A 26,439-nucleotide genomic window follows, 5' to 3' on the forward strand; every position below is an offset into this window, starting at 1 on the left:
TTTTCTCGATTTCTAAATAAAATCTTCATTTTAATATTAGATTCGTTAACATTCTTCCGTAAATCAAACCATTAAGATCAATATGTAATATGCAGTTTATTATAATTGATGTACATCTAGATATCGCTTAATTTTGGGTCAAGTTATTATATACAGTACATTTTGATTTAAGTAGAATAATAGTAAAATAAGTTATTATTACGCAAAGTAATTCCGCAAGCAATTTAATTTTACGAATATTAGGCTTTCCCAGTTGCCCCCGGGCGAAGTCTGTTGACACAGGTAATATGCTATAAAACGATGAATTTCTGAACGACAATTCTAAACGCGCAGCCCACTGGATTCACAGGCTTAACTGCGATCACCGCAGCATTGTCTTAATTCCCCATGAGTGCGTACTTTCGGGACATATGTATTTATACCACGATATTATATATACGGTGCAAAGGACTCGTTTCGAATCAGTTAGCCGTGGGCGGTCGTGGCGGGAGCGTGTGTCGCTCGCTCCAGTATGTCCGGGAAAACTTCGCGAAGAAAATTTCGCAGACGAGACAAATTGCGAACTTTCGCCAAAGTTTATGTTTAACCGCACTTGCATGTACAATATCATGTTTGAAATGATTCTAATGTGTTAATAGTTAACTGATATGCGAAAACATTGTTATAAAAAAAAATACTTTTGTGCGGCGTTATCGTTGCAGTTACGATAAACGAAATAGTTAATGAGACGGTGAGCTGAAATGATATATTTTATTTTTAATTATATATAGAAATATATGCTTTTGAACTGCATGTTCTTTTTTATTACACATTTTATTACAATATATATTGAATTTATTGCACAAATAAATATCATATATTAGCATCTTCATATAACAGACATTAAAATGTGTCAATCTTAACTCTACTTTAATGTAATACAATAGTTAATGAGACATATATTTTTATTAATCAGTTATACATATAATATTAAAATTATAAATGTGTTTTGGTGAACATGTACGTCAATATGAGACAATATTAGTTATATATGTACATATGGATATATAGATCTGATCTGAAATATTATTATTTATTAACTTTAACTTTTATTTTATTGTAGTTTAAAACAGAGTGTTATTAAATTTATTAGAATTATACGAAACAGCAATCTTTGTTTAATATTCATAAGATACTAGAAATATGATTCAGCAATCAAAGTGATTGATCAATCAACTTCATTACATATAATTGATATTTTAATTTCAAATAAAGCGAAACATTTTCATTAATATAATTACTTTGTACTTTGTCAATATGTACATTTAAGATTCTACAATTATAAATATTTTTTTTTTATTAATATATCGATTATATAAAAAATGAAAAATAGATACAATATTTTTTATTATTTATACAAATATATGTTTGTATTTTAAAGTGTTTTAAGATCTTAATAAATAATTTCAAACATCTTGTACTAAACAATATTACTTTGAAATTAATGTATTTATTTTGAAAAATAATAAAAAATAGTCATAGCATAAAAATTATTAATGATATACTTGTGTATATCTAAACAACAATAAAAAAAATATTTCACTGGTATAACTTGACAAATGAGCTTTATCTACTTTTTTTAACTTTTTCTGATTTTTTTATCTTCTTGACGTTTTTGTACACATCTTAAATGTACATCTAAAAGAAAACAAATATATATGGAAATATGTTAAATTTCATTACAATAAATGATTAAATAATTAATCAAAAATAGTGATAATAATATATTCTAGTAACAACATAGCATAAACCTATAACATATATTGGTTCTGTTTTTACTATACATTTTGTGTTTATATGGTTTTAAAATAATTTCGAAAATATTTATTTATTTTTAAATTAACTTATAATAAAATTATAATAAAATATTTTTATTGTATTAGAAGCTATAGAATGTAATAGGTAATCCCGAAATAAATGTCGTTTTTTTAACATGCAATTTCGTATAAATTATTCACTTAGTAAAAATTCTGCCATCGTAAATTATAGTGCCCAATTTGTTTTTCAAATAACGGAATGTGGATGCTAGTTGTGCAACAACACAGATAAACATAATACGTAATCAGGTATTAACGACCAAAACACGACCGACTATCAAGTCAAAACTTATATTAAAAACTAGTATGTCAACTATATTTATGATGTGTTTAATAAAGGCGAAGCAGTGTATTTAATTTTTTTAAATGAAATTGTTAGAGTTTAAATTTTTAACAATTTCATATATGAGCCATAAAATTCAGGCAAAACGGCCAAATTCATTCGGCACTACATACATTATTCAGTTCCTTTGCGACACTTTCGATGTCGAACTCGAACGCAGGGGTTGTAAAAATTTTGCGCCGAAACCACTTCGCGGTACTAAAGTTAATTTAAAATATCTCTCTCGCTTTCCGCGACTTTTCTCCAATAAACTTTACCATAAAATTGTGATTTTTTAAACAAACAAAATAACATATACACGTTTATTCATTCATAAAACCTTAACTTTTTTACCTCCCCAAAAGGTTCCTACAAAAAAGTTCCCACATAAATTTTACGAAACATCAATCGCGCTTCGTTTTTTTATATATACAATATATAAAAATACCGTTAATACGTACCGAAAATAGTCGAACTGAAAATATTTTCGGACTTTACCCTGAAATATAGCGCAACGTGGGCTTAGTGAACCGTTGTGGTGTTTTAAAACGTCCATTATAATAAATGTTTGGAATTTCTTATTTATTATTTACAATGCGTAAATGGAAACAGATCCATTTTACAAATCAACATAATGAACGTTTTAATTTATACGTAAAAAAACTGAAAGCACCTACTGTATATTAAATCATGTTTCCATGTACTTAAGCGTAAATTATCTAAAAAAAATATCGATACAACTTTTATTCTAATATATATGTTATAAAAATCTCGCATCTACAAAATATGAATAAAACTAATGATTAATAATTATATTGCTTATTTGGGAATTTCATTGTATATCTATGAGAATGATGTGATTAATAATATTAAAACTTAAGAAAAATAATAAACTTAATTGTTACTAAAAGCTAAAATAATTTCATATTTTGTTCCCAAGCCTATATAGAATATAAGAATAGATATTACTCAAATATTTTTTGTAAAAATAGCAAATATAATCTGAAAGATCCTACTATTTTACTTAAATATCGGAATAGCGCAGTTCGTACGGTCTTGACATGTAACCCAGAGGCCGCCGGTTCGAGCTACGACAACAAACTCGAATTTTAATTTATAAAAAAACGTGGTAATAATAAAAACTGACTACAGCTGCAAAGTTATATAATATATATATATTGCTTAAAAATGGTAATACACATTTTTATTACTTAAAAGTAAGATACATTTTAATTAATATTTACATGTCTGATTGACCTACCCAATTGGTACAGATTAACCCCATTGCATCGCATTGGGCTTACGCTAGTCAGGTTAAAACTTAAGTAAAACAAAGCAATAAGAGACAATTATTTGAAATATAAATATATTTATATATTTTCCAAATTTTCTGTGTAAGTTAAGCCTTTATTCTTTAATATTAAAATTGTGCCCTTTAAAGCAGTGCTTGTTGACCAGTTGTACTACTGAATGGTTTTTGAGAGAATTGTGGTGGTCCGCGAAGTAATTTGAATGTACTTGAAATTTGCTTCTTTTCATTTTAAATTTTCGCTTCATTAGATTGCGCATTAATTAAAAGCTCAGACTAATATTCAGTATAAGCGATGCAACTATCAAGTAAAGTTGCCAGATCTCACACTTGTTTATTTATTATTTTGAACCTTTTCAGATGACCGGTTGCAGCTTATTCTAAAAATCTAGCGCATCGGTCATAAAAGTCCAATAAAAAAAACCAACTAATATAAATACATCCCTAGATCGTCGTAACTACCCGTTTCAGCAATGAGTGGGCGAGCACTAAGTCTCCCTAAAAAAAAACAAGTAGCATTTAATATTTAAAATATTACTTTAATGAAAACGACAATGTTGTTGTCCGTGGGATTCAACATTTTGAGTTTGGTGATTCGTGAGGTCCAAAAAGTTGACGAACGCTGCTTTAAAGTAATGCACATAATATATTCTTATGCCAGCCTTTCTTGCAATCTGCAAAAAAATATTAGTATAGCCTTCAGTTCACTCAGAAATTTTACCTTTATTCTATGTGATCGCAAAACTTTGTCCTTTCAATGACACATTTATCTGCTAAAAAACCATATCTGACATATATGGGGATGTTTTTGGCCATAAAATTACAATCATTAGTGAAATATAGATCGGTACAAAAATCGTGGTGCAAAATTCCAGAGTTGTTTATACGCAAGTTTGGTCGTTTTATTTAGATTAACTATTGCAAACACTCAATATTAAATAATTTGTAGAAAACTATATTGTTATAATCGAAAAATTAATAAAGAGAATCTTGACATTCAATCAAACTTGACGTACTAAAATATATCTATAGAATATTTTGATCTTACTCAAATTATGTTTATTAAATATTTTTAAGTCGATGACCTTTCAACTTCTAAGTAATGCCCTATGCTACTGATCAATCATAAAATTATCTTTATTTGAATAGAGCGTTGAAACAGAACCGCCAATAATAAATAATAATTCGTAAAAATGTATAGAATTAGGTTAACTACTAAAATAATAAGATTAAATGAGACTAAGCAACGATATTTAATCAAATACGATACTGACAAAAGAAGTACAAAAGGTTATCAATCACTTAAAATATATTTCTACGTACTTAATCTACATAGGGATTTAAGCATATGTAATTATATATTGCCCTTAATCGATAATTTACTATTGAAACTTTTCATAGAGAAACAAGCCGCGGTCATTATTAGATAGTTAGCTTACAGATAGATAATTGTTGATAATAACTTGTCGCTGACATATATTGCTATAGATTTACTTAAAATAAAGTGTTATATTTACTATATCAAGGGTGTATCTAAATTATTTAAAGGGTTGAATTTAAATAGAAATAAGAATAATCAATCATCTCCATGTTTAGATTTAGATACTATTGTCCATTTGTATAAATAGGTTTTTAATTACGCTACTCTCAGACATTCTCCATATTTGGTCGAGTATCAAAACGAATCGCCATAAAAGAGTCGAGTGATGGATTTGCATGTTGACACGTTGATTGTGTGTATTGACAATGTTGACTTGCGGTTTTTGCGCAGTTGTGGAGGCAATAATTGCGCAAAAATGTCTTGTAAAACGACTTCTGCAAAGTGACTCGTACCGCTCGCTAATCGGAAGGTTACGGGTTCACGTCTAAGAAGCTTAAAATACATGCGAGAGATCAGTTTAACGTGAAATAACGTATTGGTAAATAAAACGTTTATTCCAAAATTCATTTGAATCTTGAACAACATATAAAATATTCCTAGATGTTCTATGAATCGTAGGTTCTAAGAGTTCTAGACAGATTCTATGTATAACTATTTATATGATATTCTAGTACTCGATTTTAGTGCTCTAATAAAATTCAATTATTAATATATTAAAAATATTATTGACAGATAATATAAATTAAATTAATTACTTAAGCAACCTGTATATATGATATTACGTTCTAGACTTACAGTGTAATAATATCATTGCCGATTCGTCATACGGGCGTAAAATTGCAAAACGCATATCGGTCTATTACGAAAGCGATGCACTTACAGTAGATATGCATTTTTTATGCAATTGTGCACAAAGGAATTTAATACATCGTTGAAACTAGTTCCGTGGCTTTTTAACTACTTTTCCATTTTGGATCATGATGATTGAGTCCTTAATCACATTCTCGATTTGTAGATAGTATAGTGATAAATTCACGCGCACTATAGTATTATAATTTATTAAAAAAATATACTGTACAAATTTTAATATATTTCCGAAAAACGAAAGCTATAAATGATTATTAATATTAGGGTTATGCTACTTTATCTATACATTAATAAAACAAATATATTTATTACCTTAATATTATTTATATATTTTTAGTGCTACAGAAATATTCTTTTTGTGTAGTTATGCTTAAAATTATTACTGAAAAGAGCATTAAGTGAACCTTTTTTCAGTGCTAAACGTTTCACGAGATATCGGTTTTTTAAGTATGGTTATGTTTTTATTGTTCCTTATATACCATATCTGTATGTACATATATATATATATATATATATATGTAAAATATCATATATAAAGTATATGATATATATATATATATAGCTGTATTTATTATAATATATTTGTATGAATGTAAAAAATATTCATTATTCATATCAATTATGATTTTTTTAAACTTCTTACCAAAAATAAATTCACGCCCCACTTGCAAAAATGTTCACTAAAAATACGAAAACATTAAATCCCACCGTCTGTAGAATGTTCCGAGACTTATCTATTTATAAAAATTGAATCGACATACAATTTATCTTATGTATGCATCATCAAGACGCTTTCGCCAGATTCTTCTATCTTGTAGTAATTTTTCTTTAAAAGTGCGAGATAAACGTCCAAAACGCAATTTGAAAAGACAAACTACGGTTAGTCCCATCTCGATCGCAATTTATTTTTTGACGCACACGCCTTTATCATATCTGGGGTTTCTGTAGATACTTAATCGATATTCAGAAAAATAATATAGAGGAGCAATGTAATACATTTATTATCAGTTTTACAAGAATAGATAATTTTACAAATAAAATATTGTAAGAATCAATGTTTTCTTACAAATTTAAACTATTTTTTAACTTAATAATTGATTATTGTTGTCAAAAGGTACTTAGATTTAAATTAATAATAGATAACAATAATATTGCCGTATTTTAAGTATGTAGATATTTCCTTGTTAAATAATTTTTCGGTTCGATGTTAAAAATGCAAATTTGCAGGGTTTTTTATAGTTTCCATTAAAAGGCAGGACCTGTGCACAAAGACGAATATGATATTTTGCATTGATTTTCTGTCACAAAATAAATTATGGTTGCCAATGCTGCTTATACAATGGACGAATATTTTTGCCGTAAATTTAGAATTTTAAAAGACTTTTATTATATTCCGCTACAAAGGAATTATCTTACCTACTATCGATAATTTTTTAAACTACTCGAATTATAAAAAGAGTCTTTTTCTTTAATTAAAATTTTGATTATCATTCACAATTGGAAAATATTAATGAAAAATCGTAGTTATCCGGCAATAAAATTTAATTTAATATATCTAATATAATAGAAAACTAGAGTGATATTTCATTAATTGTTAAAAACTCATTTAAGCATAAAAAAATATCTTTGTAAATTTTTTAAGTAATAACTTCTTAGCTACAAATATGGTTTCTGTTGATATTTAGAATAACCATCTTGTTATTTTTTCCCTGAAAAAAAAGATTTATTTAATTTACTTCGGCAAATTTTTTATAAATATAAAACAAAAACATCCATTTTTATCACGAAAGTTGGAAGAAAGACGTGGTTTATGGTCATGAATAAAAATGCAAAATTTATCACTATGTAGTTTGTCATATTTTTTAACTTTATGCACCAAACCAATCTCTATTGTGCATTGTAATGTTTTTTAATATAGAGTGAATATGTTATACTTCTTAGCATACATTTAATTTCTACCTTAAATCATTAGTCTACTCTTTTACGTAAGTTTGAAAGAACTCTGGTTATTGTCATGAAAAAAAAGCGATACAACATCTTTGCATAAAATGTTAAATAATTAATGGCACGATTATTTAAAAAAAAAAAAATTTAGACATAACTTTGTTCAAAACTTAGTTGAGATTTCAAAAAACTTAATGTTCTCTATGTACAGTGAATTTTTTCAGTTTAATCCTAATAATATTATGCGGATACTGACAATTCATTGGTAGATATAATTACTTTCCTAATTATTTTTTATTAAATTTTGTTGTCACTTCCACAATAGAAATGCAAAATTGTTTGTCATACTGATATTTTATAAAAAACATCTGACTTGCGTCATTTGTATCATTAGTAAATTCAGAGAGTTGTATAACAAAGAAGTTGCTCCGTAAAAAAGGCCTTAATACAAATCATTTTTATTATAAAATAAAACACATTGTTCAATACCAAAGTGTACTGCAAACTATAAAGAAATGATGTGACATATTTTTTTTATATTCAAAAGTACAAAAGTACATATTATGTATATTATTGAAGAGTGTATAAGTAGTTTCAACAGCTCCTTAGTGACTGCTAGGCTAGACTAAATTCTACGATTGAAATTGCCTACTTGATAATTTGGGATGGTATTTAATCGTTGTCGTATTGATTTGATAGACTAAAGTGACTGAACTGTCGGTTTAACGTTTTAAGGAGACAATTATGACTGATACAAAAAAAATTCATTCATTCCATTATATATATAAAAGAAAAAATGTTCAAAAGTGGATTGTGTGAATATGTTCATTGGATTTTCTAACGGACCTTTTTGCCAAGGGATGGAATTTTACTACCTGGTTCTTGCACACTTCTGCGCTTGAATTTTTGGGTGCCGAATTCTTTCGTTTTAAACTATAATAGCACCAGAGTTGGTTAAATAATTATACAATAACATAAAGCCATAATTGCTTTTTCGGCGAATCGTTTATGCAAATGTGTATCGGAAATCCCATTATAAAATATTAGGCATTTCTCAGATACGAGCTTATGTATTATATTATTTACTGTCTTTAAAAGCTAAGCAATGTGAAAAATAATAATTAAATTACAAAAACGAATGTGAAAAATACTATTAAAAGTAACGACTCACAAGAGATTAAGCAAATGCATTGAGATACATTTTAATAAAAAAATGTACATATTTTCTCTATGTAAAGGATTTATTGTATATCTAAGAGTACTTTATTATAACGTCAATTTATCATTAAGTACTGCTCTTCCTACGTTTTTATTTGCTTGTTTTATTTACTTTGCTTACAAAAAAGAGGGAGGGTAATTTTCTCACGATCGTAATACCTTCACACATACGAGGAGAGATCAAAAAAATCTCAAATTATTCCACGTCCGATTGGATCATCATAAGTGTCGTGCGACGGCCGGCATTCAAATGGATTCTACATAAAAAAAGAAAGAAGAAAAAACGCTCACTTACCTACCAGTAGTACATTCATAGTATAGTATCCTCTCGTTTTATGTCACAATCACGTGAACAGATGGTCCAGCGGTATCTCCGTGATCGACAAGGGTCCGTAAGAGCGTCGTTTCGAGTCACGTATCCAGAAGCAATAGAAAACTTCTTTTGGTCTTCGAAAACTTGAACTAGGAATAGACACACGAGAACCGCGTTACGGCACTCTAGACATTTTATGCGCGCTTGATTCTATTTTTGGATTTTATCCGAACTGACGCACCCCCCATAATTGTCGCTATTAAATCGTATTGCTCCCCCTTATGCATGCACAAGGGGGGCAAAATAAATAAATTTTTATGGCGCGCCCCGCACTACAATGTTGCTGTAAAAGCGAACTGATATTATAATGGGTGTCGTTGAGGCTTTCTAGTTTTTTTAAAGCATTATTGTCATCCAGATCAGTGGACAAGAAGTAATAGGGGTTGTGATGGTTCTGGTACGGAATCAAATTTTGTTTACATTTTTTTTTGAGTACGTATCTCCAACGATAAAGTTATTTATGACTATGGCCTCTATAGTAAAAAATATTTTCGTTATATTGTTCAGATATTTTATCACCTTCATACAAGAAGCTCAACAAAATATTGTTTAACATATTTGTACATTCCTATATTTTTATCTTGATTATAATTATAATCAATTTGTATTGACAAATATAGTAGCTATTCTTTACTGTAGAGCTTCGTTAACATATTTAAATAGTATTTGATACCTAAATGTTTGTCATTCTTATAAATCACTTTCCACTATGATCCATCTTTTGATTCCTTCATAACAATACCAATGTTTTACTGAATGAAACCGTTTTCGGAATCAAAACGTATGTTTCAATTGGAGCCGGAGATGAATTAAACTCGCGCATTGCGCTATACATTGTGTAAATAATTTATTTTGCATATTGGGAAACGAACAATGGCGGTCGAGAGGAGAATTTTAACAGATATTCTACAAAGATAAAAAGGCATCGAAAAGTTTCTCGCCGGACAATGGAAACTACATAAATGCTATGTTGTATGCATGTGATTCATGCGCGAATTTGGAAAGTGATTTAATTGAACGTTTTAAATTTATTTATTTATTATACAATTTTAACTTATAGCTAATTATTATTTAAAATACACATATAAGTATTTGCTTAAATTTATATATGATTTATATTTTTTTTGTCTATATAAAAGTGTTTTTTATCCATTAAATTTTCATAGATTTAGACCCTCTGATTTCATTCGACTATTGATTATACATAATAACACTTCTCTACTCTTTAGTATTATTCATTTTCACTATTATATGAAAATGATTGCTAAAAACTTATAGATTAAATTTCACAAACTCTCCTAAAAATAATAACGAAGAAAACTTTCGAACTGCATATAACTATTTTTGTTGTTGTTAAAACTGGTTTTATCAAATGCCTATTATCTTTTTTAAAATAATTTTATGTTTTTTAAACACTATGTTTACCCATTGGCATTCAAAGTTTTCTATTCTACACTACACAATCACTAATATAATACTAAATAAGTTCCAGTAATGATAACTAGACCAGTTCGAAAGGCCTAATCCTCTTCAGTCGTTTTTCAAGCTGTTCACATTGAGGAGTTTGCTGCCTTGATGTTAACGTGCTGTTGGATTCGTAATCCGTTTTTTTGTTGGACAGTTGATTAACTTGCGCATTTACATATAAAGTAACAATAATTTTGAAACTAAAATTGATCTTCAATAACTGAACGAAGTTGAAATGGGCTGTATTATTCATTCTATTACAAGTGAATAACTGAGGAAAACTGTTCAATCCAATAATAAAATTTCATTGATAATTGATAAAAAAACTACCCTCATAGTATTTATTCGATTCTGAGAAGGAGAATTCAATTATTTTTGAGATGACAGTAGATTATTTTTAAAATATTTAGTTTCTCTTGCGCGCAACGGCCCCACTGATATGTTAGGGTGGAAAAAATCATCTTCCTTTTATTATAGTTTGCCATTGTGCCAATCATAGACCAATCACAGAATTATCAGTAGGTGATGCCATGCTTTGGCAAATAACAGTAGAGAGTTGCATTTATGTGCAAAATTATTTGGGGCTAAACTGCTGATAATTAAAAAAAATTGAGTACCCGATGGGTATTATCTAGTTTGCTTACAGTTTTAACTGTGTGGAATAATTTTAAATTCCCTGCGTATCATTTATAGGTAGAAGTGCACGATTCTACAACTGACATTTGGAGAAGTGGAAATTAAAAAAATGTCAATCTGACTTCAACTAAATCTCGAAAAGACATATTCATACAAACTGATGCTTTTGATACGGACTCTGAATTCCATTCCATTTCTTCAAGTGTGTGTGAACGCGGGTTTTCACAGATTAATCTAATTGCAATCCCAACAAGAGCTTCGTTGAAGACTAAAACAGTTTCAGCACTTTTGTTAATCAAACTTGTCAGAGTTTTCGATCCTTCAAAGTACGTTGATAGGACGATATTCGGCCATTTTTATTAACAGCAAGGAGAGGAGTCGAAAATATTTTTGTAATTTAAATTATATTATATTGTATGTATTTATTCAATATTTTAAATTTATGTTAAGAACTTGATATATATTTTTGTAATAAAAGATTAACAAGATGTAAGTTCTGACGCATTTTTTCGTACAAAAAAAACACTGACTATCTGAATATACATTATCCATCAATCAAAATCAGGCGTTTGTATGCTCTCTTTTATCGAGAGATACTCTCTTCGAGAATAAATAATCATAGGCGAAGGGTGCAAGTAAAGTATATGCTTCTAGAAACTCAAACAAACCTAATGAATACTCTAGCGGTCTAGCGTTTTTTTTCCACCGCGCGTTTGAGAGAACAATCTAATCTAATGACTCTATTTTAGTAAAGTATAGCTTGAAAATACTATATTGAAATAAAGAAATATATAGGAATATGCAATGATAAAAATTAAACTTTACATATAAAAAGGCAGTACATTCCATGTATAAGGCAAACTTATTTTTATATTGAAAATGTTTTTCAATTTTTTGTGTCATAAAAAAATAACGTGATGTTCTTACATCGCATCAAACGTTTCAATCACGTAAAACATATTTTTCTTGTCTTTCGCGTGTACACGTAACTTATTACACGTAAAGTGTACGTATAAATTTTGTTAAATAAAAATATTTCACTAAAAATATATATAAGTGCTGAAATATAATATTGTGCATAAAATAACTTAAATGTTTGTTTTATACTATATATTGTATTGGAATATTTATACCAAAACGTGATTTTTCGCACGTTCGGAAAATGTTTTTTTTTCTGTATTACTTTAAGTTGTAATGTGATATTTTTATGCCGAAAGGTTCAATGTACGTATAAGTTGACTAGTAATGTAAGAAATATATACTATTATTGTTTATTTTTAAGATGACAAAGTAGCATTTAGTGAATATTAAATTTAATAACACAGAAACTTTTATGTATCTATCGACAGGCACTTTTTTATAGTTTGCATTTTTTTTAAAAGCAATGTAGTGGCTTTATTTTTGTAGTTTAGAGCCTAGATGTAAGACTTAAATAATCGATCTTTTAGTTGATATGCAATGACTTATGTTTATATATCTTTATTTACCTGTATATTTAAAAAATATAATTGTTCTATTAATTTATTTTTCTATGGAAACGTTTAACTTGAGGATAGTTACGTTACCACTTTAAACTATTTAGATAATATAACGCATAGATATTATTTAAAATATGATAATTACAAAAAAATAACCGTTCTATATTATTTTTGAACTATCAATGTTTGGTTCTTTTATAAAATCACATATTATACAGTTGAACAAAAAGTAGTAAAAATTAACCGAAAGTGAAGGACTGTAATCAAATTGTTTTTATGTATTATGATGTTTTAAAGCTTCTCAGTGAAAATCTTGATGGTCGAGAGCAAATAAGTATCTAAAATGTCATGTATTAAAACGATTTCATGACATTTTCTTTAAATAATGTGTTAACCTTGCTTAAAGGATCAACGTTACGTATTAACGCTGTTTTTTTTATTTATCGTTAGAGGTAACGCGAGATTATTTCCGTGGAATCGTAAGGACTACGGAATGTCCTCGAACAGGAGCTCCTTTTTTCATCACATATTAAACAGTCATCTGTGAACGCTTGCAAGATGACACCGGCTGTCATAATTCCGTCTCGTAACAACAACACTCGTGAAAAGCAGACAATTTGTTATCCGTGTCCATCGTTTATCATCATCACATACAACAATTGCCAATTACACTTTTTCTCCTCTCCGCCATCGATCTCTTCTCTTCATACACGATGGCGCGTTAAAAATCTCCTTTTAAGTCACTCATTCAATGACATGATTGACTGTCGTACCTTCGCGGCATTGGCCCATATATTATATCATAATGTACCTACGCACATTCTTATTATATATTATTAGTATTATATATTAGATAATACTTGAACCTCCAAAAACAATATAATACATCACACATCAAAGGTACACCGCAAGTGTAAAGAGTTACCTTCGTTTTGTATCAATGAAATGAAACAATGCTGCTTGGTAAAATTTAAATAGGTTAACCTTTTATATATAATAATAAATTTTGACCTATGAAGTTCATGAGATAATAGACAAAAATTAAAATTTTTATGAATGAATATAATTGCATAAACTATACAAAAGCTTATGTATAAGATAATTTTATTGCCTTATGAAAATTTAAGACAGAGAACATCAACGAGCATTATTATATACGTAATATACATAAAACTGTCATTTGTCTCATAACATGTTTCAGTGCGAGTTTTATGATATTTATGCAAATAATTCATTGTAAGCGTATAACAAGTAATAAAGATTGTTACTTTATATACAGAGATATAGAAAATAAATATATACAATATTATGTATTAAATATTTGTATTCAAATAATCCTTATCTCTGGTTTGTTATTAGTTAATAGTTAGCTATGAAGTTATGTGTAATTTTGCGCTAAAGTGACAAGGAAACTAGTTCATAAAGTAATTTTAAAGTAAATAAATTAACCTTATCACTTATCATTCGGTACGGCGGAAGTGTTATTTACATAAACACTAATTGAAATTCTGTAGTGCATGTGGCAAAATACATTAAATATTTTGTTCAAGTCAAAGCGGCAAAGCGTGGACAGTAATTAAGATTTAATGATTTGTGATAGGCATATTTTTTTGGAAAGATATTCAACAAAAAATTGTGAAGGAAGAAAAATAAAAAATCTTTGGAAAAAATGGTAGTGGTAGTTTGAAATAGTAGTAATATTTTAGAATCAATCATTTAATCAAATATACAATTAAATTGGGGTGAAAGTTTTGAGTTGTCTTGTCTGGGGGTGAAATGGATTAATTATATTTTCCCCGGAGCCCTAGAATGTAAATGAGTAAAATGTGGAATGGATGGTGTTCAATATAATTTAATTTTAATCAAGGGAGTAGATGTGGTGGCTAAGATGAGATGAAAGAGTGTTTATGTATTCTATTTATTAAGATCCTAAATTATGATAATATTATTCAAAAAATAAATTGTTTTTTTTTATTACTTTTAAGAAGATTGCTTAAATGTAATAAGAAATATATTGATAATTACCGTTCATTAAGGATGATACAAAAAAATTGGCTAATTATGAGTCTATTTGCATTTAATCTGTAATTATTAATATAAAATTGCTTGGATCGTAGTCATTGATCTACGACTAAAGTAAAATAAAAAATCCTCGTTTTTTATGTTAAAAAAATTTCGGCTGTGGAAAAATTCCTATCTTTTTTGTTGATGTTGGATTAACTGATAATAGGCACTGTAAACAATTTGCCTGTCGATTAACATATTTTGAATTCTTTCACCATTAATCCGTAAGATGTTGGTTTTCTTACACTCATCGTAAGGCTGGAAGAAATTTCTTTCTTTAATTGTCGCGCCAATGATAAATTTTTAATTTCTATAATAGACTGCGAGGGTCCTTGAAATTCGTGGAGCCATTAATTCATCTGTGAATAAGTTCTTTCCCCTTTTTACATATTTCTGCGTTTGAAAAATAACTAAGGAAGTCATTATTTTTTTGACTGGTGAAAGATTCTAAGTTTTGCAAATATTTAATTATTGACATCTATGTATGGTTTCTTCGAATATATAATTTCTCTTTAATTGTCCATTGAAATTTTGAGCTTAGCTTAGAATTAATATTTTTCAATTATTTTAATAAAACATTTAATCGTGAGATAATTGTCAATAACAGCTGTTGCTAATTTACAAAAACAATATAAAAAACTTTTTGAATTATCGAGAACGAAAAATAGCTCTAAATCGGGAGCGGGTTCTTAAACCACCAAAGCAAAGATAATTCCGCCAGCCGGTTATATAATAGAAAATCGCAAAAAAATTGTTGGTCATTCAAATACTTTCGATCTTCCGAGAAAGTATGTGTATTTTATACATTTGTCACAAACACCTTCGGAAAGGTTTTTTATCTAAGTGTCTTTTTTATTTCTATCGCAAAGATAAGGCGAGTTCGAGTGTTAAAAATTTCTAAACATTTTTTTGTTATTCTCAGACCTCTATTAAAAACTTTCAAGAAGTATTATAAAATGGGCAATATAAAATATTCGTATAAATTATTTTTTTTATAATAAAAAATGCTTTATAGTCTTGCCCACGCTTTATTTTTCATTTTTGAAGGGCCTCTAAAATATTAGCTGCCCCGGCACTCATTTTTACTCTAAAAGTCGCTGCTGAAAAGTATATATTTTAATTCATCAATATGACACGTGTTACATTGTTATAAAAAACTCTTTTGTGTATTATAATCATAAAGATTAAACTCAGGTCAAAAAATAAACTTCAATAATTAATATTTCAGTATATCACTGTCGCGAGATTCTCGGAACGTCTTCTCGGTTCATTTCCATCTGAACGAGAATTCTTTTCAAAAGAATAAAAAAGAGAAGATTTTTCCGCGAATTTATTAAATTTTAATCTTCTCAGCGCGAATAACGACGTTTCGCAGAGAACGTGCGAAAAATGTCAATGGTAAAAGACACAACAATGAGCACAAACAACGAGATCGTTGTTCTCCACACGAACGCATATAGAGACACACAATTTGTGTTTTTTTGACAAATTTATGAATTTAAACCACTAAAACTCGATAGCTATCTTAATTGCTAACTCGTCAAGTGATTGATTGTAATATTTTCAGTAAATTGTAAAAAAATATTGTATAAAATATTGCCTCTTAATTAAAAATAGATGACCTATTTTTTATTTATGATTATAAAACATTCGTGTTTCATATGCGTGACATATTTATTAGAGCAATTGAAAACTAATTTATCAAACATTGATACTCTGATGAATAATAAATCAACAATATTTAGAACGCATTATTTCATAGTAGATGTGATATATTCAAAAATATATGATGTAACAAAAAATCCTGAAAGCGTCAAACGACCGAATTTAGATTTGGTAATCTAAAACTTAACAGCTGTACAACTGAAAAAATAAAATCCACAGTGCATAAAAGTAATATGGAGCGATCAGTACTCCTTAAATAAAAAAATAAATATGTACTGATTTTTTTTTAATGAATATAATATCAGATATGTAATCTGAATTTAAATCATAGTTCATTGTTAATTTTCAAGCAATTAAATATAGCCCTAAAGAAACTAGAGTGACCATTATTAAGTATTTATTAAATGATAGAATATATGATTATGCTACTCGGACAAAGAATATATACCTATTTATAACTTGATGTTAATTAAAATGTGCTAAAACAAACTCATATCGTTTAGTCTTAAATAATTATACAGCGCATTAAAAATTGGTTCCGAAAGTCAAATTTAGCTTTTTATTGTAATAAGTAGGTAGGTTTTTTTTATGTTAGACGTGTGATGTTTTATTAGAGTAGTTATATCAGACAAACTTTCGTATCACTGTTGAATTTACAAGCCCATAAAGAAAGCTTGAGGGTCAACGGATTTTGGACCTAGTCCTTAGTTTTTTGGTTTTATGTAGACTTATTCTTTTACGCTGGCTAAAATGCCATAAACTCAGAAGGCACAGTTTTTGGAAACAGCTCAGTCTCTGGTTGCATCCTAGTGGTGAAGTAGTAGCAGACTCTGAGTATGCTGAAACTGACAGAAAGGCAAAGATGTCATAGACTAAAATATTATCTGAAGCTTAGTATTAACTTATATTCCAAAATCTGATGTAAAAGATTTACAGTGAATTGTGTAAATGATGTGCATTGATTGTAAGCATCGTTGTTTCTACAGCGAACTCGATTTTTGTAAAATATACTTTACTACCAAACATATTTTTAAAATGCATTTCAAATGCAAATCTTTTTGTTGTAACACTCATATTGGCCACTTCTGCCTCAAAAGTTTGGTGATCCCTGTCTAAGTCACTAAAGAAACTATGGCCACCCCATCGCAGACACGCGACGCATTCAAACGATTTTTTAACAATTTTATTTTCACGTTTCTCGTTTTATGGGCGACTTTAACGTTTTGCGCGTGACGCAGATTACGCATCATTAGCGAATTTCCGAAATCTCAGAAATCGAAGAAACGGATAACCGTCTCGTTTATTTGATAATTAAGGCGCAGTTATTCAAAATCAGACGGAACGTTAAAAAAATATATCAAAAAAAGTGTCGCGCCGCGCTGACAGATTACTTACGGGAGTTATATGGTATGAGCTTTCGCAAGAAAGCACGCCAATAAATCATACGCATTAAAAATAGAATAATGTAAGCAACTTAGAGAATATCAAAATAGGCTTGTCGGAATTATACGCACAATATCCTCGATCCTATCTAAATGCGGAAACATCGAAGGAAATTGAATAGTGGATTGTTGAATGGCCGGAAAAAGTAACAGTGAGTTACTATTGATTATATGAAATATTATGTTCGATAATTTATAAATATTTGCAGACGTTACTATTTTAGTTGTAAGACAATTATCATATCAAATTAAAAATACCGTGCGCTTCAAAGATTTTATATTTGTCTGAAATTTTGAGAGTAACTATATTATGATATTTCTTACAGCCACTGACTTTTATTAAGTAACAAATTAAATAAATATTATCTTACATAAACATACTTACCTTTTTATGTTAATTATTTTAAGTGTCTCTTTTTAGATTAGATAGGCAATAAAATCTGACGATTCATGAATACAGACCTGCCCACCCTTATTTTAGTTTCACCATTACGTAAAGGTTTTCATCTGGCTAGTAATTTGTATGTTGGCTATTTCATCAGCATTGCGAATTTTTTATTTCTAAAATATTAAACGGTGAAACTTGTTAAGTTGTATCAGGGGTGTTTATTTTGGTACAAGACAATATTATTTAGCTTATCATAGATATTTATTCAAAAATTTGAGTCACAGTTTGTATATTTATGTTTATGTTTATGTCTACATGAAATTCTAGTAGCATTGTCTGCTTCTAAAAAATCCGAAGCAGATTGATTCCGGACGTTGTAACTGTGTCAGGTTTAACACGAAGAGAGAAGCGGCTGCATTCTCTGTCTTCTTCGTTTTGTTGATCGTTCGTACAAACTCTTGGCGTCCAAGTTATCTTTTTCATTGTTTTTGTATGTTTTATTACTGAAACTTTTACTTAAAAACCGGTAATATTTTGAATAAGTGTGGGATTTGACAAACTTGGGACATGCTGTCCTTTGGTAATAAATACAATAACATTGTATTAAGACCCCGAAAGCTGTTGAAATGCGTTTAAGCTAATCCCTTTAAATTTAAAACCGACGGACATAAGAGCACAATGGCACAAAAACAAATGGGTTGATTTATGGCGCTTTTAACGCGTAGGAAGTTTTTGTCTGACTTTATGTTTTAACAAAAGCTTTTAATAAAAATCCACATCAAAATAAAAATTATTCTATATAATTTATAGGAACAAATATATCACTCGCAATAATTTAATATTTAAATATAATAATAAATATTTAAGAGGGAGTATTGTTATACACTAGAGTCTAGTGTATAACAATAGTGACTAGACTAAAGACTATACCTAGTCTAGTCACTAGACTTAGTCTAGTGACTACCATTTTTGGCTTACGTAATAAGCCTTTAACCGGATTTAAATAGATTTCGTCTGATTTGAAAAATATCTACAATATTTTCATTATATTATAATTATGAAAATGTACATTATTATAATAATAAAATCATAGAATACGCTAGGAATTATTATATAAATAACCGCTATTGTAAATAACACAGAAGCATGTGTCCAGTTGAAAAATAAGCACACGACAAAGATTTGTATCATCAAACAAATAACTCTCAGACCTTTCGTAAATATGACAACCTAATGGATCATACAAGAAAAACACCAAAAGATAAGGATTTGTGAAAGGTATAAAATTAACTTTTTGACACCAAAGATTTAAGTGTTGACATTTAAATCTTTGTTTTGACTGTGGATTTCAATTCATAAGACTAAAACTCTTGGATCTTGTGATACATATACATATGCACATAATTAAGAAGTGTGTTCGGATCATGAAAAAAGCGTTCAATATTGAACACATGTAAATGAATCTGCGAGTAATCAATTATAAAACGATTACATTTAACTACCGACACATGCATAAAAAACCTCACACAGTTAATTATTTGTCGCGAAGCCATTGAGGCTCGGAAGAAAATATTTCTCGGCGTCCATTAAACGATGGCCATATATGGCTTGGTAGCGTTTATGTAGTCGCGTCGCTTTTTCTTCTCACCTATAGCGACCCTCGTTGCAAATATAATACCTACGTACAAACAAACACATACGACATATTTTATCCCGTCATTTTGACCGCCGCAAACGGTAGACAATGGTCGGTGAGCCAATGACACGACCACCAAAAATGCGAAATTAAAAAAAGTGGACCCGTCGACGCTATATATTTCGTTTAATTATTTAATTTAAACAAATAATTTAATTTGTATAACATAGGCTACTATTAAATGCACCATGATCATATTTACGGATGCATGTGAATGCATTTATATAATACGTCTAAGAAACAGAAAGTAGGCATGCCTGATTCTTTAGGATTTATTAGTTGTATATATTTTAAATCTCTTTCTTTTAACTTTGTGGTGATGATGATGCTGCAGAGAAATATTTTTGAATAATTTAATCATAAATAGCCGTTTTATTGATTTTCATATCCATAAATTAACTTATAAGACAAAAATATATTGGTAGATAAACCTCTTTTCTTAATTACTTTAATTATCATTGACATTAAAATTAATTTGTAGGTCAATTAGTACTTATAATAATAGCCTGAAGAGTTGATGGTTAGTCTACGTCTAATTATTATTATGAAATTTATTAAATAAATTTACAACCAAATATACAGTAGTTGTATTTATTTTAATCTCATTAATATCAGTTTTTACATTTTTTTTTCTAAATTGTCTTTAAATGTTAATATTATATTCTATACTTGAATACAGTCTGTATTACTTTAATAGACAGTTTTATATATTTTTTATATTATTTATAGTTATCTTTATCATTTTTTTTGCAGTAAATCAATCGAATTTTTGATTAAAATTAATAGTGAAAGTATGCATATAAATGTTTCTTTAAAACAGTAAATATTATATCGGATTCTAAATGCATCATCGCGTGACGTTTTTTCGGCTTATCAATATGATTTCGTTAAAGTTTTCATTATATCTAAGAATCAGAGTTTGATATCCAACAGTAAATATATTGTCTAGCTTTGCGTGTTGGATTTAATAACTGTTATTGTGTTATTATTGATTGGAGAAACCTTCAATATTTTTTGTATGTATAAATGATTTTACTTAAATAACATACGATAAAATATAGTCTTAAAGCATCATTAACATAAAACCGCTGATACAACCATATATTGCATAAGTAAAAAATCAATATTCCCTATATAATTTAATTATACTTGTTTTTAGTACTGAAAATGGTAAGGTGTCATTTTGGACAAAGAATGTGTTCGAGCGTCTAGAAGTCTTCGAAATGTGAATACATGAATTTATGATTTGTGAAAAATGTGGAATTCATGTTGATAGGAAAATCTAAAAATAATACATACAATAAATATAGAATTTTTATGCGTCATCCCGAAAAATATCAATCCATACCTTAGCTTTTTATATATAAGCGTTCATCACAAAATTAAAACTACAAAAAAAATATAAATTACATACCCAAATGATACTATAAAAATAAAAAAAGTCTGTCCTAAATATTGTAGGTTCTTGGATCAAGAACCTAAGAAAGGGGTATAGAAAAATCAAGAATAAAATTTGATTGAAAACATAACCAGTTTATATTATATTATTTTTATAAAGGTTTCGGTGCGATAATGAGAGCAAGCGTGCGTGCGTACGCGCCACATGTCGTGAAAAAATAATTTTGACCGTAACACGTAAATTTGCGCAACCTCCATAAACAAAGAGCTACAAGGAACGGCTCGCGTTTAATTGAAAGTCTGCGACAGTTACGTGCTTATCGGCAGCACACATAAAAAAGCGTTTTCGGCAGTATACATATTTCTTGAGTTTTTTTACCTACCATTATTATTTAAATTAAATTAAAAGCATTGTGACCTAACAGACAATACCAATGCACGAGCAGCTGGGGTCGTATATCGGCAATAACGCGTCCATCATCTGATTTATCGACGTAGAGTATCGACTTCACATACCTTTACAAAAAATAATCGAAAAGTGTTAAATCACACGATCTTGGAGGCCAATTCACGGGTCCATTACGCAAAATTATGCGCTCATTGAATGTTGTTCGCTGTGTGGCATGTTGCGCCGTCTTGTTAAAACCAAAGCTTTCCCACATTAATAGTTGGAGAACGGAAAAGTCAGTAATCGTGGATCTATAGCGCACTCTATTGACTGTAACGTTCTGGCCGGCATAATTTTTGATAAAATATAGACCAATATTTTCATCAGCCCATAAAGCACACCAAACACTGACTTTTTGTGAATGTAACGTCATCTCAATAACGGATTGTAGATTTCATTCACTCCAAATGTAGCAATTTTGCTTGTTGACGTAGCCATTCAACTAAAAATGAGCCTCATTGGTGAACAAAATTTTGTAGTGAAAATCTGGATCAGTGCGTACGACGCACACGATGATCAAGCGGGTTCAATTCTTACACGAACTGAATCTTGTGAGCTTATAAACCAAGATCTTTCCGAAAAATCTTTTATAAAGTGGATGGACACAGCTTCAACTGCTGTGCACGATGGCGAATCGATTCATTTGGGTCCTCTACTACGCTCCACAGCAGAAACAACTTGTTCCGCGCGCACTGTACGACGTCTCTGCGGATGCGTATTTTCAATTAAAGTATGCATGGTGCGAAAACGTCCATGGTTATTCGAATTACTTGCTCGGATGGACGTTTATGTCGACCGTAAAATGAACGTAGCGCATAGTAAGTTACGCGAACTGAACCATGATTTTAGAAATAAATTTGCAAGCGTTATTCTGGCATAATCCGTGGTTATGAAAAAAATATTTTTTAACATATTCCATGACAAATATAAATGAATACTTAATTTTTTTAAGAAATATTAAAAAAATGGCAAATATATTTGGTATTCTAATATTCGGACTAGTCTTTGAAAGCACGTGATTTTTTAGACTTGATTTCAAAAAAGCTTTTTATTAGTTAATGCACGATATTTTAATTTATATTTTTTTTTCAGATTATATGCTTATAATTAATGGCTCAAAGCATCGTTGTTTCGATGAGTAATAAACTAAAGAGTAAAACTTTAGCTGAAGTCCCACAAGACAGTTTATACGAGCCGTTCCTCTTCGTGTTATAGGTACACGAATGGTATTAATATTTTAAAAATACTGATTTATCTGTCGGAACAAATTATAACCGTTGAGGTAAAATTAGTTGTGAAAGACCTATAAAAAAACAATAAAAATAATTTGTGTCCCTTGAAGTTGCTAAAAATCGGAATAAGAATACTCGGTCATATCTTTTTCTGTTTAATACTTTTACTGTGGATAGCTTCCTATGACAACAAACGGTGCCATTAACCTATGAGGCTCGTAGTATGGTTATTTATTGATATTTTAGACTAAAATCACTTGAATTAATTAAACATTATAATTAAAAGATGATCAAATAATGGCACAAAACGGTGCCCACCACATATGAGCAAAGTTCAAAATAGCGTGTATAAATGCCAGCCGCAATGCAAAGGTTAATGAACGTCACATGGAAAAATTTATGCTAGATTGTCTTTATTCTCCAGATATAGTCATTTTTGTAATATTTTTTTTTAATTATGGAAAATATGTATATCGAATTAGGGTAACAATGTCCTGATGTTTTATTTTATATTTACATCCATTTAATATATTATTTAACTGATTTATATATTATAAGGAAATGCATTTTTAAGGCTAAATTGTAATCTCGTGCGGCACACTTTATGAAAGTAATATTTTTAAACCGATTTAAATTTATTTATGTATCTAATAAATCATATTTTATTAGATTTTTTATTCAGCACATAGACACTTTCAGCGGTGTTAAGAACGCCGCTAAGTGTCAAATTGGCACCACCAATTAAAATATCGATGTCGGATGCAGCGCTACTTTGATGTAAAAATACGCACGTTTTAACGACGACGACGCAACACCGAGTCACATACAATAGCATAAATGTTGCGATGTTTTTTTGCGATTCGAATAGATTTGACGTAGTAGAATTGTGCGTAGGCAGTGTCGCAGTATTTTTGCACGTGCAAGATTAAAGTACTCGAGCTTCCGCCGATATGGCGCCGGTTAAATACGCTGAAAAACAGTGTAAATTTGTTCGCACAAAATTTGCACTGAAATTTGTTGCGGTGTCAAAATAGCGCCGGTGACAAATCAATTATTTATTTTTGTCTCGTCTTGAAGCAATTTTTATGGCTAGTTTCATAAATTTGCACTCCAACAATATGATGTACTTCATTATAATTTAAATTGTGGGTTTCTTCGCGATAGTCATTTATGTTTGACCGACGTTTCGGCAGATATATTCCTGACATGGTCATGGACAAAGATTGACTTCCGCTCTCATTCTCGATCTGGTTGTTTTCATGTTGAGCCAAGATTCAGATATAATTTTTCCATCGTCTTGTTTGTTTATTATGTTTTTTTTAACCTTGATTTCGAGCGTTTCTATTTCATTCTGATAAACAGATTGAATATTTTTGCCATAATATTGTTGATGCTAAAATCAATTACATGGTCTTCCTAATACATGCGCTATGCTAAAAATGAATTTAATTGAACTTTGTTATGCCATTTTTGTGTACCTTGTTTCTACTTAGTCTATACGCCGGTTTGTTTGTCCGATACATATTAAATCACAATCAGAACAAGCCTTGAATTTTGTTGTTTACCGATATTTTTGCTGAGAAACATTGTTCCTAGTTTATTTTAAAAAAAATCGTATTAAATGCTTTGATAAGACTTAATCTACAGACCTGTTTTTAAAAATCACGGGCTAGAGCTACGGCGGAAAACTCGAATTATTATTCATAAAAATCCACTAATATAAAAAAAAACGGCTTCAACTGTAAAATTACATATATTGATTATAAATTATATTACACACAATAATTTATAATTAATATTAAAAATATCACTGATTCCCAGACTTTCAGTCTGGTTGTTAATATGCTGGTATTTATTATGTTTGATGCAGATGGCTGGATAGGCAGCAGATGAGGCGCCACCGGTCGTACTTTTCCCGTCGAGGTTCACTAACGAATATGTCTCCCTCCACCGGCGTCACATAAGTATTGCCAGAATGCCGTCTAGTTTTTGCACATAGAAAATAAATAGGCCCCCACAGGCTATACAATATTTCTAGTAACTTCTAATTTATCAAGTTCAAACCCGTATGTAACATCAAAAACGGCAAATATTAAAATATATTTATGTACGATTTTTAGCCCTCATACCTATTTTATAATTGGAAACATGGAAAGTCGTTTGATTTCCTCATACGTATGTGGATGTATGCTTTGTGTATATGATCTAACCCGTATTTAAGTGACATAATTAACATTACATTTAATAAAAAAAATGCATGGTTTGAGAAAAAATCCTTATCAGAAAAATCGGCCTAGTTAACTTTTCAGACTTACGGAGTGCAGTTATTATATATTTAAAAATATAACTTTTATTTTTCTTAAAAAAATATTTAATGACAGTAAAGCAATATTTTAATAATATGTAGTATGAATTTAGAGTTATTTGTGTAGCTTTTAGTTAGTAAAAATAACTATTTTAGCTAAAAAAAATATATGAAGCACTCAAAATTACATATAAAGAGATATTATTAACTATTTTAGTAACAATATATAACATAAAAATGGTTTCAAAAAGCCGTGACACTGACCGAAAGTATTAAGAAAGATTTTTTGAACGATTTAAGATAATTATATTTGACGTCGTCAATCTACAACCAATGTAATGGGTTGAATTGACAAAAATAATAAAATGTCTCAGCTGAGCCAGCCATGCTGCATAGACGACTAGAGGTCTGCAAGGGGGCTAACTTTTAATAACGCTACAAGTCTGTGACTTCAGCCAGGAAAGTCTCTACACCTAAATATATTTATTTATTTATATTAAATCTTTCGTTGTAATCTGACAGGCGTAAACCCAATGCGTTACAACGGGAAAAACGGTACCAAATGAGAAAGTCAATCAGACATAATGAATACCTACAAGTAAGTATTAGCCACGGTGACATCTATATATTAATTATAAATTATTATGTGCTATAAAATTCATAATCAATAGATGTCACAGCAGCTGGGACCGGTTTTTTTAATAATAGCGCGTTTTTATAAATAAATATTCGAGTGCCGCTGCCGGGGCTTGAACCTGCAACTTCAGAGTTACTAGTCTGAGACGTTACGGACTACGCTATTCCGTTATTATTATTATTTTTTATTTTTCCAAATATTTTATAAATTTAATATATTAAAAGCTCGTGCTATAATAAATATAATGAAAATAATATTACAATTTTATTTATTACTTTATGGGTATTGAATTTCTCGACTTAAATTGTTTGTA

At 29.3% G+C, this 26,439-nt stretch overlaps 1 protein-coding gene across 2 annotated transcripts in view; it reads left to right on the forward strand.

Annotated features, from left to right (window-relative positions):
* The first annotated feature begins 463 nt into the window (after positions 1–463).
* Positions 464–26,439, forward strand: part of LOC148228446 (QRFP-like peptide receptor) — a 104,968-nt gene continuing 78,992 nt past the window's right edge. For both annotated transcript variants that reach the window (XM_088199863.1, XM_088199862.1), the window contains exon 1: positions 464–730. The gene's annotated coding sequence lies outside the window, so the exon portion shown is untranslated. The remainder of the gene's footprint in view (positions 731–26,439) is intronic.

Source organism: Plectrocnemia conspersa, unplaced genomic scaffold, assembly GCF_051122295.1.
Source record: "Plectrocnemia conspersa isolate PC_06_02 unplaced genomic scaffold, ASM5112229v1 ptg000012l, whole genome shotgun sequence".
NCBI lineage: Eukaryota > Metazoa > Arthropoda > Insecta > Trichoptera > Polycentropodidae > Plectrocnemia > Plectrocnemia conspersa.